The sequence below is a fragment of the Calliphora vicina genome, chromosome 3 (genome assembly GCF_958450345.1).
Source record: "Calliphora vicina chromosome 3, idCalVici1.1, whole genome shotgun sequence".
Taxonomy (NCBI): domain Eukaryota; kingdom Metazoa; phylum Arthropoda; class Insecta; order Diptera; family Calliphoridae; genus Calliphora; species Calliphora vicina.
The window spans coordinates 31,679,855-31,695,294 of NC_088782.1; the positions used below are offsets into that span (position 1 = coordinate 31,679,855).

General features: G+C 30.1%; 1 long non-coding RNA gene across 1 annotated transcript in view; it reads right to left on the bottom strand.

Annotated features, from left to right (window-relative positions):
* The window catches only part of LOC135954875 (uncharacterized), a 35,946-nt gene that overhangs the window by 11,844 nt on the left and 8,662 nt on the right, over positions 1-15,440 (bottom strand). Inside the window, exon 2 of the long non-coding RNA XR_010576271.1 lies at positions 15,212-15,345. This is a non-coding gene — a long non-coding RNA (uncharacterized LOC135954875). The remainder of the gene's footprint in view (positions 1-15,211; positions 15,346-15,440) is intronic.

The following is a 15,440-nucleotide window of genomic DNA, read 5'->3' on the forward strand; positions in this document are numbered from 1 at the left end:
AGATTAAATGACAAACAAATTCAGAAATTTAATTTGTCACTTTCTTTAAAGAGTTTTGGAAATTTTGTCATAATCTTGTTAATTGATTCCAAATTCTTTTATGTCTAGCCAAAGAACTCGCTATTTAAAGCCACTTCGTTTGGCTTTAAATAGTTTGCCACTTTTGTTCATTGAGTAAGATTATTGTATGGCAATTTGTAATAATTATTGCTTTCTTTAAGCTGCTCATTAGTTAGCTAAATTCTCTTAAACCCTGCAACTACTTGAAAATATAATAAAATAACTTAATGACCTTTAAAAAGCTAATGTAATGTATTAACACAGCTGTTATTCTCTTAATGTGGAAAATTCCAATTCAATAATGATATTTTATGGCCAGTCTAAGACAAGCTATGTTTAAAATTAAACTGCAGCTTCTTTTATTTTGATCCATTTCAATGTTTACAAAATATTTGTGCACAATTTAGATGACTTGACAAACATTTGTGTTACTTTCACTGCAGCACATAAATCCTTTTATTTGTGCAACATTCGTTTAGTTGTAGCAACTATAATAGAAACGCCTAAAACATGGATTAAAAAAACAGCATGTTAATCCTTTTTTTTGGTGAATGTGCCACCAACTAACTGTCTAAATTTTAAGAGGATTAAAAAAGTAACTAATTTTTATGATTGAGATTAAAAATAAAACTGTAACAAATAAAATGAAGGTAATAAAATTTAGGTGTCACACACATGAGAACTGTACAGGTAGCAGGATAATGAAGAGATATGTTTAGTTTTAGCATGGACACAAACCTTTAGCGTGATGAAGAGGTTGGCAATAAGATTGAAAGTATTTTAGTTCATAAACTGAACAACAAAGCGCTATTGTAGTTGATGTAATTGCTTCATTGACAACGTTACATCATACTAATTAAATGTTAATCAAATTTAATAATATCTACCTATACTTATAAAAACTGCTAATAAAACTTACTTAATCATACATCCAGACTTAAAAATGCAGGATTTTACAATAGATGGCGTATCTTTTGTAAGAGTTTTTGTATTTAATAACTTATATGTCATTTTCAAAGGTAGAATCTTTCATTTATTCTCATTTAGTTATTCAATATTATAGTGTAAACAACAAAGTTTTTTTTGCTTCGAAAATGTACCAACGAATCGTCAGATGCGGGAAGTTTTGCTGTACTTCTTTAATATGAAAAAAGTAACGCTGAAACACACTTTTTTGCTCACCAAAGCTAATGGTGAATGTGTTGCAAAGGTTTCAAAGAGCGAGTGATCAAAATGAAATTGGATATCATACGAATTTAAGCCAAGTGGTCTTGAAAGACAATTTTGCATGTCCGAAATTATGCTTGAACGCTATAAAATAAAAATCATTTTTGCACCGAATACAAGTAATGACTTGTGATGCACAAAGGATCCATTACGATATCACGAAGCGCAAGAGATCGTATGTGAAGCCCGGCCAACCAGCCGAATCGACATCAAAGCCAAATATTCACGGCACTAAGGTAATGGCCTGTGTGTGGTGGGACCAAAAAGATCTTATCTATTATGAACTGCTAAAATCTGGCTAGACCATCACAGGTAACCTGTACGGAACGCAACCGAGCATTGGCCGAAAAACGTCCAGAATATGAAATGTTATATTCCATCATGTCAACGCTCTGCCATAAGTTACAATACCTGTTAAAAAATATTTAGAAAGAAGTGGTTGGTAGTTTATCCTTACCCGCCTACTATTTGTTCTGATCGACGCAGAATGTTATATCTGGCATATTTCACTTCAAAACAGAATATCCAAAATTGGCTTGATTCGTCGTTCTTGGCCTCAAAAGATGGCTCGCAATCCATATGTTGTAAGAAAGAAGAAAAGCAGGCACCTAAAATAATAATTATTCTTGACATTTCTAAGGAAAAAAGCCATCACTAGATGATATCGTAGTGTGTAGCTAACAATGACCAATATTTTGAATAAATTTATATTGTAAAAACGTTTAAAAATAAAGGATACAAATTTGAAAAAAATTACGCATTTTTAAGTTATACACCCAATACTCAAGATGAACATATTTAACCAAATTTCATATTGTGATTTTTTGTGAAAGAAAACCTTGGTCTTTTACAGATATGGAGCGATCTTAAGAATGTATTCCATAAAAATATTTTTAATAATTTGTTTTGATCCCAACTCACCCATTTACCGATACTCTATAGCAAACTATTCGGGAACATATATTATTCATGTTTGCAAAGTTGCTTAAAACAAAGGGATTGTAGTAATTATTGCAAATACACCAAACAATATAAAGGCTTGATTAATCAACCATTTTCGTATCGTAAGAATTAGAAAAAGTAACGTGAAACAAATAGTCATCGGAGGTGACAATTTTGACGTTTTAAAAGATCCAAAATCAATATCCTATGGCAGCTCTCATGAAAAGAGAAATTTACAAATTGTTGTACCTAATTTTGTACCTAATTTATTGTGTGTTATAGTAAACCACTTTATGTTGCATGCAGCTGAAATATAAACAATAGGCAGTTCTGAAAGAATGAAAGAGACACATGTACAGGTTTATTATCTTCTGTTTCTTAACACCTCGGTATAGTTTGTGTCAGTTTTTAGTTGTCAAACATGTTGGATTATCAATCAAATTTGGATGTTGTCAAACATGTTTTTCTGCCTAGCATGGTTCACATCTATCCGCCATCAGATGCTTGTACAAGGTCACGTAGCTTCGTAAACATTTATTTATTTTGTAAGGTAGATTTCTACCTTACACCATCGCGTACATTTGTGCCAATAACGGTTTACAAACATCTGCCAAAAATAAAGGTTCAATCAGCTGATTATGATGCTTAGAATCTAAGTTGTATTTAATTATACCTCCATTTTTTAAACGATAGAAATTTTGTAAATGTTTTAAACGAAAAACTGATGAATAGCATTTAATCAATTCGGCAAGTTGTTCTGATTCGAAAGGTATGCTTTTTGGACGCTACAAAGATGATCACAAAAGCTTTCATTTACTCTAAATTAAATTAGAAACAATATTAAAACTAATTTTGACATAGGAATTTAATATCATTGACGTTGAACAGAGGGACCTACACATGGTCTGGAACTAACGTCAGAGAAAAGACGATTTCGCATGTCCGAAATGATGTGTGAACGCTTTAAAAGAAAATAATTTTTGTACCGAATCATGGAAAATGGATCCATTACGATACTTCGGGTTATCTTCGGTAAGAGATCATATGTGAAGCCCGGCCGAATCGACACCAAAGCCAAATATCCATGGCGCTAAGGTAATCTCTGTATTTAGTAGGGGCAAAAGGATTCTATCTATTATGACAACTCTCGTCCACATATTGCAATACCAGTTAAAAACTATTTAGAATGAAGTTGTTGGGAAGTTTTGCCTCACCTGCCTTATAGTCCGGAACGTATCCCGTCTGACTGCTATTTATTTCGATCCATGCAGAACGCTGTATCTGGAATACGCTTAGCTTCAGAACAGAGTATCCGAAATGGGTTTGATCCTTCTTGGCCTCAAAAGTGGAAAATGCTTAGATGAGAAAGGTCAATACAATTTATATTCTACAAATGTTTCAAAATAAAGGCCAAAATTTAATAAACTCCGCATTATAAGTAGCAATAATCAAAAAAAAGTTTTTCCAACTTAAAAATATTTATACGAAATAATTCAAAATTCCTAGTTTTTTTGACATTTCGCTATAAATATCTTAGAAACTAAGCATTGCATTGTTAAGCGGTTTAGAGAAAAACTTTTCAGCCGTTTTTTTGGCATTTTAAAAACAAGCGAACCTATTTGTTGCATTTTTCGCTTTTTCACATGGTGAACCGAGCTTGATGTATGATAGCAATGTGAATAGATAATATCAATTAACCTTAACCTTCGCTTTACCAAAGGTTTTTTATGTACATGGTTTACCAATACCCACCCGGGTGACACTACACTTCTATAAATATATGCGACGAACAAAATTTTAAAAAAAATTGAAAAAACCTTATAAAAAGTTTAAAATGGTTCTATTAAATTCTATAGAACTCTAGAATTTGTTCAGTGAGTGCAAATTTCATTTAAATCGAAACAAAATTAAAAAAAATATTAAACCAATATAATCGATGTGGTCACCCGGGTGGGTATTGGTAAAGCGAAGGTTAAGTATCCCGTTCTAGTATTTATCTACCAGATCTCTGTTCCTACCAACCTAATGACCACCGTAATGGCAGAAAATTAAAACTCGCATGAAATCATTAAGATTTTGTTAACCTTAGAGAAAAACTTTGGTCTTCTCGAGACAAAAACAAAGATATATCATATATTAAAATCCGATTGAAAATGACAGATATAACGAAAAATTTAAATTCGGCAAAAAAATATTTTTTTTCTAACTGCCTTGCAGAATACTTTATATTAGGAGGTGGACAGGGATTATTTTTTTTTTGAGATACGGTCTACTGTACCTATATGGGTGATTGCATGTGAAGTGAACAAATTGTTAAAACCGATGTCTTCGATCGGTATAAAATTTTTCAACAGGATCGGTCAATAACTTCCTGAGTTAGAGGCCAAACAGGTTTTTTTCTAATCCATGTAACTTATTACCCATTGCTCTTAGCAAAATTTTTCCAAAATGGTTAAGATAGCTATTTCTTCAATCTTTCGAAAAAAAATAAAAAAAAAATTTTTTACTTTTTTTTGCATAAGAAAAAGAAAAAAAGTTTTAGATTTTGCAAAAAAAGTCAAATATTTTTTATTTTTAATTATTTTTTGTCGAATGATTGAAGAAAAATAGCTATCTAAACTATTTGTGACAAATTTTGCTATATATAAAATTGAATAACGTTGAATAAACTCGTTTGATATTAATAAACTTAATTATAAATAAAAAACATATTGGGTGTAATATTTATTACTTTTACGTCTAAATTCCTTATGTTGAGTCAGAATTTCATCACAGATACCTCTTTTGAAAGGTTTTGAAAATATTTATTTTTCTGTTTCACCAATTCTTGTAAAAAAATAACACTTATTTGGAAAATTCAGAAATAAAAAAAGTCGTAGAACAAACATTGTTTCTGATTTTCTACAATAAAAAAGTTCTTTTTCGCAAAAAGTCGATTTTGATTCAATACAGTTATTTACTGTGACAAAATAAGTATGTACATGTTCGCTTCAATTAAATTTTTTTCAAATTACATTAACATTCAGTGCAGGAAGGTAGGTAAAGAAGTAGAACATAGTATTGCAATAAGATTTTCCTATAATTTGTTTACAAATAGTTTTGAAAAATAACACAATTTCCTCATATTTATATTAAATATGTTTCATCATTATCTGCTCGGAATGTTTCATCATTATATAGATCGGAAACTCTCCTGTCAAAGACCTAACTCAGTTCTTAAAAACCTAAGTGGTGACAATTAGTTAGTAAAAAAAACTATGTCTAAACAAAAACATCACTCGTATGTGTGATTATTTTGAGTAATTTTTTGGTCTGATTTTTTTATAGTTTCCACTCTATGTGTATTTCTCTATGCTTAATACTTGAAATAATTATTACTGCTCATTTTCATTTCAGAATATATTTATATTGAGTAATTTCAAGTGCTTCAAACTTTGATGAATTGTTTGTCTTACTGAATAATAAATAAAAACAAGTAAGAAAGTATGGTCGGTCAAGCCCGACCATATAATATCCTACACCAAGTAAATGAGTAAAAATATTTTTCTTTTAAAATATCAATAATTGATATTCATGAGTGATTTTCGGAAGTGGGCCTTATATGGGAGCTATGACCAATTATGGACCGATCACCTTGAAATTAGGTCGTGTGATTTATGTCTATATTAAATTTAACTATGTTGAATTTTGTGTGTATACCAACATTTTTAAGCGATTTATGCACGTTAAAGTGATTTTCGGAAGCGGGTCTATATGGGAGCTATGACTAATTATGAACCGATCGTAACAAAATTTGGTGACATGAATTTTGTATATATAAAACTTATTTGGAGCGAAATTTGTGTAGATACATAGATAAATTAAACATTTATGACCGATAAAGTCCAATTTCGAGGGGACTTTGTATGGGGGCTAGGTGAAATAATGGACCGATTTCAGCCAGTCTCAATAGGCTTGGTCCTTGGGCCGAAAAAGTAATATGTACCAAATTTTATCGAAATATCTTCAAAATTGCGACCTGTACTCTGCGCACAAGGTTTACATGGACAGCCAGCCAACCAGACGGACGGACGGATATCTTTTAATCAACTCAGAAAGTGATTCTAAGTCGATCAGTATACTTTAAGGTGGGTGTTAGACTTGGGCGTTACAAACATCTACACAAACGCATAATACCCTCCCCACTGTGGTGGTGTAGGGTATAAATAGTATCAAAATATTGCGAGATTTTCGATATAATTTGAATGGAAAATGGATACTACTACAATTCAGTTATCCCTACTAATTTGTAACCTTTTAATACCAAAAATATTAATTTGTATCTATTTAAAATGAGAAATTCAATGATCTTTACAACATCGAATATTACACTCAACCTCGTACCAATACAACTAGCACCTCATACACAACATGTTCGAGGATGTCATTAAGAAGACTCGCACATTTTCATACAGGTAAATATCTCGCATTTGTTTCTAATGGCAGCAGCAAGAACATTGAATCTTCCGAGAAAACATAATTAAAAATACTTGGAATTACACAGATTAACAATAACTACAAATGAAAAATCTTAAAACAAAAAAATTTTAAAAAAACCCAAAAAAGGACAACATATACAGACAGAAATGCATATTTTATTCCAGGCAATTATCAAGGCGAATTGATTACAAGGTCAGAGCGATTCTACAATAAGTACAGTTCTAACCAAAACCACATGCAATTTATTTTTGTTTATGTTGAGTAGATTGCCAAAGTCTGCCTATTGTTTTTGTTAATAGCTCATCCTCTAAACAAGTGAAGAAAATATACTGTTAACATCACCTGTAAATTGAATTCGCCTTGGCTACACACTCTTAGGAGTTAAAGAAAATAATTTATAGAATCAACCCTCATTCTGAGTTTAGTTCCGCAACCAGCATAGACAGTTTTTAAACTGCTCCATAACATTATGGGATTTGAGAAAAAAAAACCTTTGCTTAGCTATGCACTTTTCCTCTATCGCGAAGAAGTTAGGCGAACAAGGAGGCATTACAAACGTTTACATATAACCAAAATAACACTAACCGAAAGTTTGATTTCGCGAAGTATTGATAATCTGAAATACTGTACTACCGAGGATTTGAGAGCCCTTATTACACAGAGTAAACTCAAAGATACGCTAAAGGAGGAATTGAGACTCTTGAAATCATTGGAGAAGATGGGCTTTATAAATGTTAATCCAAGGAGCTTTAAAAAGGAGATGTTCATTAACAATATTAAACAAAAATCCATAAAAGCAGATATGTGAAACCGGTAATTGAATTTACTTAATTCTTGTCTTCCAACGGTGACCCGAGAAAAGCAGTTTGAAATTTTTACAGTTTTAAAATATATTTTTTAGAAAATTTTAATTGTATTTGTAGTGTAGATTTTCTATTTAAGAAAATTTTTAATTAATTGAAATATTAGTAGCGTTCAGCTACAAAAAAAAAACTATTACGAATTATTACAAAATGTCCATATTATTAATTTAAAATTTAAATTGAAAAACATTTTAAAATTTGTAAACAATTTGTGATAATTCATAATAGTTTTTTGATGTGAATGTTTAAAAAAATAAATTTACATCATTTTGCAATAAATAAATAAATGGTTGTTTAATTTGTGGTATTAAATATTTGGCATTTGTTTTCTAAAGATATTAAAGGTAAGATTTGGAAATATTAAGAAAAGGTTTAAAATTGCATTGACGTTTTCAAAACTTTTGGTTAGCAATAAAGTGTTTTTCAGGAGAAGTTTTTTTATGAGATCATTCAGTAATCGCTTTTATATCTACTTGAAAATTAAATTTTATAACACTTTTTAAACATGCATATTAGAGTGCATATTTTTTTTGGAATTTCGGAACGCATACCCTCTAATTTGTTTATATATATAAAACTATAGTTAAATATGAAATTTTGTCTTTCTATCATGATTGTATGTCGGCACTTGCGATTTAGCTTTGTGGTGCATTTACAAGAGGAAAAAAATGCAATTTTTTCAGTTTTTGTAAAAATTTTGCCATTAAATAATTACGTTTGCAATTTAATTTAAAAGAATCGATATGTGTACGTAATTGTCGTTCTAATAAGATATAAAACACAAAAATTGATTAAAAAATTTTAAAGTTATTGAAAAATCGCCAGGCCATTAATGTGTCTCGGGCCACTAGAACAAGAAACGTAGGAACAAAATTAACATATTTTGAGAAATATTAAAATAAGAGCTTATTTTTACTTAAAATATATACATATTTACTTGTATATGAGTTTTTGTCTTCGTAGGATACCGTTAACCTTAAAGGCAGTTTCAAAACTCCAATTTCAAATTTTTAAAAATTTTGTTAAACAAATTTCAGAATTTTTTGATCATCACTTGGGGATTTATTGTCAACATAATAGGGAATAAAAATGTGAAAAAATTATGTCAATACCTCCTATAGTTTTTCCGTACCTTCGATTTAAATTTTGCGATTATCGAGAAAAACTAATTTTTTGGCCATATTTTGGCGAATGAGCCGAATTTCCATACTGTTATGATTTTTAAGTAAAAGCTATTCAGAATATTATAGTCCATGTAATTTTAAATATAGTCTGAAAGTTTTACTAAAATCGGAAAACGTCAACCCTTAAATCGAGAAGGTCAAAGGTCAAATTTTTCAATATTTGGAATTTTTCATGGACAAATAGCGAAATGTTATAGATTTTTGTTCCGATTTTGATGAAACTCAAGAAAAGTATAACATGATGTCTAGTATATATAATAACAGCACAAAAATTAAAATTAAGCCTTAATAGTAGTTCTGATTCAAATGATATGCTCTTTGACAGCTACATACGTTTATTCTAAATTAAGCCTTTACCATAGCGTCATCCGGTATAAGAGTATTTTGAAAAAAATTTAAACATACACAGAAAAAAACAAGTAAGAAAGTATGGTCGGTCAAGCCCGACCATATAATACCCTACACTAAGTAAAAGAGCAAAAACATTTTTCTTTTAAAATTTCAATAATTTATATTTTTGAGTGATTTTCGGAAGATCGCCTTATATGGGGGCTATGAACAATTATGGACCGATCACCATGAAATTAGGTCGTGGTCTCTATGGAAGTTTACTATGTGGAATTTTGTGTGTATACCAACATTTTTAAGCGATTTATGCACGTTAAAGTGATTTTCGGAAGCGGGTCTATATGGGAGCTATGACTAATTATGGAGCGATCGTAACAAAATTTGGTGACATGCATTTTGTATATATAAAACTTATTTGGAGCGAAATTTGTGAAGATACATATAGAAATTAAACATTTATGACCGATAAAGTCCAATTTCGGAAGGACATTTGTGTGGGGGCTAGGTGAAATAATGGACCGATTTCAGCCAGTTTTAATAGGCTTGGTCCTTGGGCCGAAAAAATAATATGCACCAAATTTGATCGAAATATCTTCAAAATTGCGACCTGTACTCTCCGCACAAGGTTTACATGGACAGCCAGCCAGCCAACCAGACGGACGGACGGACATCGTTTAATCGACTCAGAAAGTGATTCTAAGTCGATCAGTATAGTTTAAGGTGGGTGTTACACTAATATTTTTGGGCTTTACAAACATCTGCACAAACGCATAATACTCTCCCCACTATGGTGGTGTGGGGTATAAAAACAGATTCGATTTGCAGCTAAATTTAGTGCTAATCGAATGATTTAGTTGTACACACAGAATTTTTCGGTTTAGCAACAGACAGTCAGAAGAATTCTATTGAAACATCCAATTATTTTGTCGCCACAGCAAGAATATTAGTTCATGAAGATTGATGGCTTCATTTCTTAAATCGAAAAGTTTTGAAACGAATCAAATTTGTTGGTAGAATACAGGGAAGAACGTTTGCCGTTTCGCTTTATATTATTATAACAAAATGTACTAAATTTCATGCTCGATATCGAATGCCGTAATCTCAAATAAGAAAATTACGAAGCCATACTTTCGAATGAACCGTACTATTGGTGGATGACCATGATCGCCGTGTTATGATCAACAGTATTCACTAACAGTGACCAAACAACGGTTATGACAACATCCATACAGACTTGGTGATATCATTGTTTAATGAGTGTTTAAAAGAATTTGCGAGATAAATGTTCTCAAACGATAACATTATCCGAACCGAATTGCAAAACAACATACACAAAATAATTCACACACAAAGTTTCTTAGAGCCGATCTACCACACTTCTAGTGATTGTCATTTGTTCATTAATGCGATCAAATAGTTTTAGTTATAAGATTTTAATATGACTTATGAAGTAAAATCAAATTTTAATCGATAAATAAATGAACTTATATAACACAAGGAATTAAGGGAAAAAATTAAATAGTTGGGATATTCACACGGACTACTATATGGTCGTATTGTCATAATGTCCTAATATATTATTATAGTTTAATCAAATTTTTCTTGAGTTTGAAACAAAAAAGTTCTAAACTAATAAGACTATTTGAACTATGTTTATTGTTTTGTCATAAAATAATACTTTTTTGTTTAAAACACAACAACAACTGTTATAATATATTAGGACATTATGACAATATGACTAATAGGAGACCGTGTGAGTACCCCAAGTAATTCAATTATACTAAATTTTATGGTCTCATTGAGTTTTTTTAACACTCATTAACTTGATGTCTGTTGCCGTATTTCAGTATGGAAAGAAACAAACAGAATGAGTATGGAAAGAAACATAAACAAGTAAGAGAGCTATATTCGGCTGTGCCAAATCTTTATACCCTTCACTAAATTATACTTCAAAATAAAAATTTTAAATATTTTTTTTTTCCAAAGTTTTTTTTTTTTAATTTTTTGGAAAAAAAATTTTTTGAATTGTTTTTTTTAATTTAACATTTTTTTGTGTTTTTTTTCAATTTTTTTAATATTAAGTTTTTTAAATTTAAACATTTTTTTTTGTTTTTTAAATTTTTTTTAATATTTAGCGGAAAAAATGTTTGGTGAAAAAACATATTCGGGTTAAAAAATATTATTTCCGATTTTGACCTATTGTAGTTCCAACTTACTATGGCCTTATAGTTGTAAAGGTCTTTGAAATATCTATCATTAGGTATCCATATTAAATAATAATGACTTAGTAATCCAGATATAGGTCAAAAATCGAGGTTGTCCTGGTTTTTTCTTTCTTTTTAATATTTCGATTTTCTCGAATAGCAACCGAGATGGAAGAATTCCGGAGATATTAATGTTTGAATCGTGTATGTAAGTTATTTGGGGACTTCGGAAAGTTGATCTCAACAGACAGATATACAGACGGATATGGCTTAATCGACTCCGCTATCTATAGGGATCCAGAATATACATATATACTTTATAGGTTCGGAAAATTGTATTGTAGAAATTACAAACGGGTATAAAAATCAACAACATACTTAGTTCATAGCATGCATTTAGATAAATTTAGTTCATAGTTCAAACCTCAAATAAGTGAGCGAATAATTTGAACTAGTTCATTCAGATCATAGTTCATAACTAAACTACGTGAGTGAAAGATTTGATTTAGCCGATTGAGAACCGAAGCATTTATCTCGTTGGATTGTACTCTTTAGCTAGCCATAGCCAATAAGTTGAAGTTAGCCGATGAGAACTATTTATATCCTCGGGTTGCATCCATAATCCATATTTACCAGTAATTAGTAGTTAGCCGACCGAAAGCCGAAGCATTTATTTCGACGGATTGTTGTTATTAGCAAGTATTAGCTAATAAGTTGTAGTTAACCGATGAGAGCTTAAGAATTTATTTCCTCGTTTTGGAGTTGAAGTTAGCCGATGAGAGCTATTTATATCCTCTGATTGCATCTAAAAGAATTTATCTCGACGGATTGTAGTTATTAGCAAGTATTAGCCGATGAGAGCTTAAGAATTTATCTTTTAGTTTTGGATCCATAACTATATTTACCAATAGTAAGTCGTTAGCCGACAGAGAGCCGAAGCATTTATCTCGACGGATTATACTCATTAGCCAGTCCCAACTTATAGAGCCGAAGCGTTTATCTCGTCGAATCCTTTATTAGAAGCTTCGCCCATTAACAAACATATTCTAAAGCTACAAGACAGCTCTGTGTTAAAGAAGATTTCATAGGAAGCTGAACTTTGAAGAACCTGTACAGTCTAAGCCTATCCCGGATGGAAACAAAATCTACATCACAAATGGAATCATTCCTGAACTAACCAAGACTACTGTACAGTGGTTTAGAAACATATTGGAAATAATTCGGTAGCTCGTGAAAGTCTCTTAAAAAAAAACTGATTTTTACAATATTTTCAAATTAATTACCCAATTCACAATTGCTGTCGTAGCGTTGTATCGTTGTATGTCGTAATTTTTTTATTAATGTTTTGTTTCGAAAAATTTGTTTGAAAAATATTTATGACATACAATGCTACAACACTACGACATCAATTGTGAATTGGGCAAATATATTTGCCACCCTGACGGCAAAGTTTTGCATAAAAACATAAACGATGTCTTTAAAAAATATAATTGTTTAGCAAAATGGCAATAGAAGCCAATAATCTATGTTTTAAAGACTAAAGAAAATGTGGTTAGTAAACTAACCACCCAACCACAAAGAGTTAAATCAAATAGTACAGGAAAAATTTGTTTAACTCTATGGAAAGCATAAAAATTATGAATTTTTCGATACTGTTTAAAGATAAACATGGAAATGTTTTAATGGTTTCAAAATAATATTCATAAATGCTTCTAATTTGAAGAGAAAATATGATTTATTGTTCAATAAATCCAAATTTATAGTTGGACAAACTTTTTAAAATGCAGAATTCTACAATTGAACTGTTATTGTAATTTGGTTATCTCCACCAAACTGATGAAACAATACAATTGAATATTTCAATTGGCAGCAAATTTAGCTGTCATAACTAATTGGTAATTTTTAAAATCTTAAGTTGTATCTATTTAAAATTGGAAACTAAATGAACATCTTTACAACATCGAATGTTAGTATCAATACAACTAGATCCTTGCACACAACATGTTCGAGCAAGTTCTAGATAAGACGTGTGTATTTTAACGCAGGTAAATATTTCGCGTTTATTTCTTTATCATGAACATATTGTCCTTAAATTTTCTAAGAAAACCAGATTTAATGTATTTATAAAAACAAGGATTAACACTGAATACCACTAACACATCTTAAATCAGCGAAATTTTATGACACTTTTGGTCAGCCAAATAAAAAAAACCAAGCAGAGGACAACATATGTATAAATTACAAATACCTGGTGAAAATGCATATTTTATTGCAGGTAATTAGTTTAGTTTTAGGACAGCTTCTCACACTTAGTATTTAAACAAAATGATTGCTAGAATTAACCATCATTCTCAGTTGAGTTCAACAACCAGCAAGGACAATTTTCACACTACACTAAAACATTATGGAACCCACTCTCAGATATAACCTCTTCAAGTATCGCGAAGAAATAACAAGTTCGCAACGAAATGAAATAAGTTTATTTAAAGCAAAGTTAACACTTACAAAGGCAATGATTGCAGAAACTATGAACAATCTGATATACTGTACGGCCGATGATTTGCGATGTCTTTCTTGGAATTCGAAATTTAAGAGGAGGCTGAAAAAGGAATTGAAACGCTTAAAGAATGGCACCAAAAAAAAGACTAAAGATTCGGAGGACAAAGAGAATGAACCTGAAGCTGAATATGAATATGACTATGACGAGAGCAGTGATGTTGAAGAAGAAGATTGTTTAGAAATTATAGAAATCTAGAATTTTTAAATAATTTTTATTGTATTTGTAGTGTAGAAATAATAATGTTTTAAATGAATTTAAAATAAATTTTAAAAATTTTGAAATAAATAAAAAAATATAATTTTACTAGAAATTTTTAAATTTTTTTTGTTTTTTTTTCTTTTTAAAATACAAAAGGTTTGATTTTAAAATATTGAAAATTTCAATTTTCTTAAATTTAAAAAAAAAAATTTGGATTGGTTTATAACTTTTTTTTTTCTAAATGGATTTTAAAGATTTTTAATAGCAAACTCCCTAGAACATTAATATACATTTTACATGACTTTCATTAAAATGGATTAAGTATTTTGAGCACGAGCGTGATTTACACACACCAACAGAAGAACATTTATAGCAATGGCAAAATAAAAGTTCTAAAAAGGCAAGAACTTGTAGGAATATATCACAATATTATCATCAATGGCCATGAAAACTTTTGTGCAATAATCAACTTAAGTATAAAAGCAATAATTTTAAATGCCTAAACACAAATTATTAAGACGTTTGCAAAACAAATTTAGACATTTTTAAGCTAAAAAATCAGTTTAATTTCAAAAAATCTAAAATACTTGTGCCTAAAATCATTTATGAAACACGTTTATATTAAAAGCATTTGTTTGCTCAGGGTTCATAATTCAAAGCTAATAATTTTCAAAATGTCAAATTACACACCACAATTATTTTGGCCTTTTAAGCAAAACCCAACAAATTGCAATGTAAAATAAGTATAAATTAAAAAATTACTTTCAAAATAATGAACACAAAATATTGAAAAAAACCGAAAAAAAAAATCAAATAAACGTCAGCGACTTAAAGCATTTGAACGTTACTTTTAAAATGTAGGAGTGGAAATTCCTGTTCTTCAAAAAGATTATTTTCAAATGCCTTTAGACAAAAACTAATACAACTATAAACATTCATTCACTCACTCTCTCATATACATACAGATAGATAGACCAACCAGGCAACAAAAACGTCATGCCAGTCAGTCAACAGAAAATAGCAACAACTAGGCGAAAATTTATAACGCTTACAGTAAGGCCTACTTGAAAATTTAAAAAAAAAAATCGAAAAAAACCCCAGAACAACTAACGACTAAAAATTTAAAACAAAAAAACGTTAACTTACCTTTACTTAGATGTAAGTAGTTGTTGTTGTTGTTATAGCTGCTGCTGCAAACAAAAACTGTTTAAGCCAAGATTTTTCTCTTAAGACCAACAGCAAAAATAAAATCCACAGTATAGTATGTATAGCGATTGTGGCTAGAAGAAAACAAAAAAAGACAACATTAAAATATCTATATATAAAATAAACTTTAACAAACAAAAAATTGTACATTAATGCTAGAAAAAAAAAA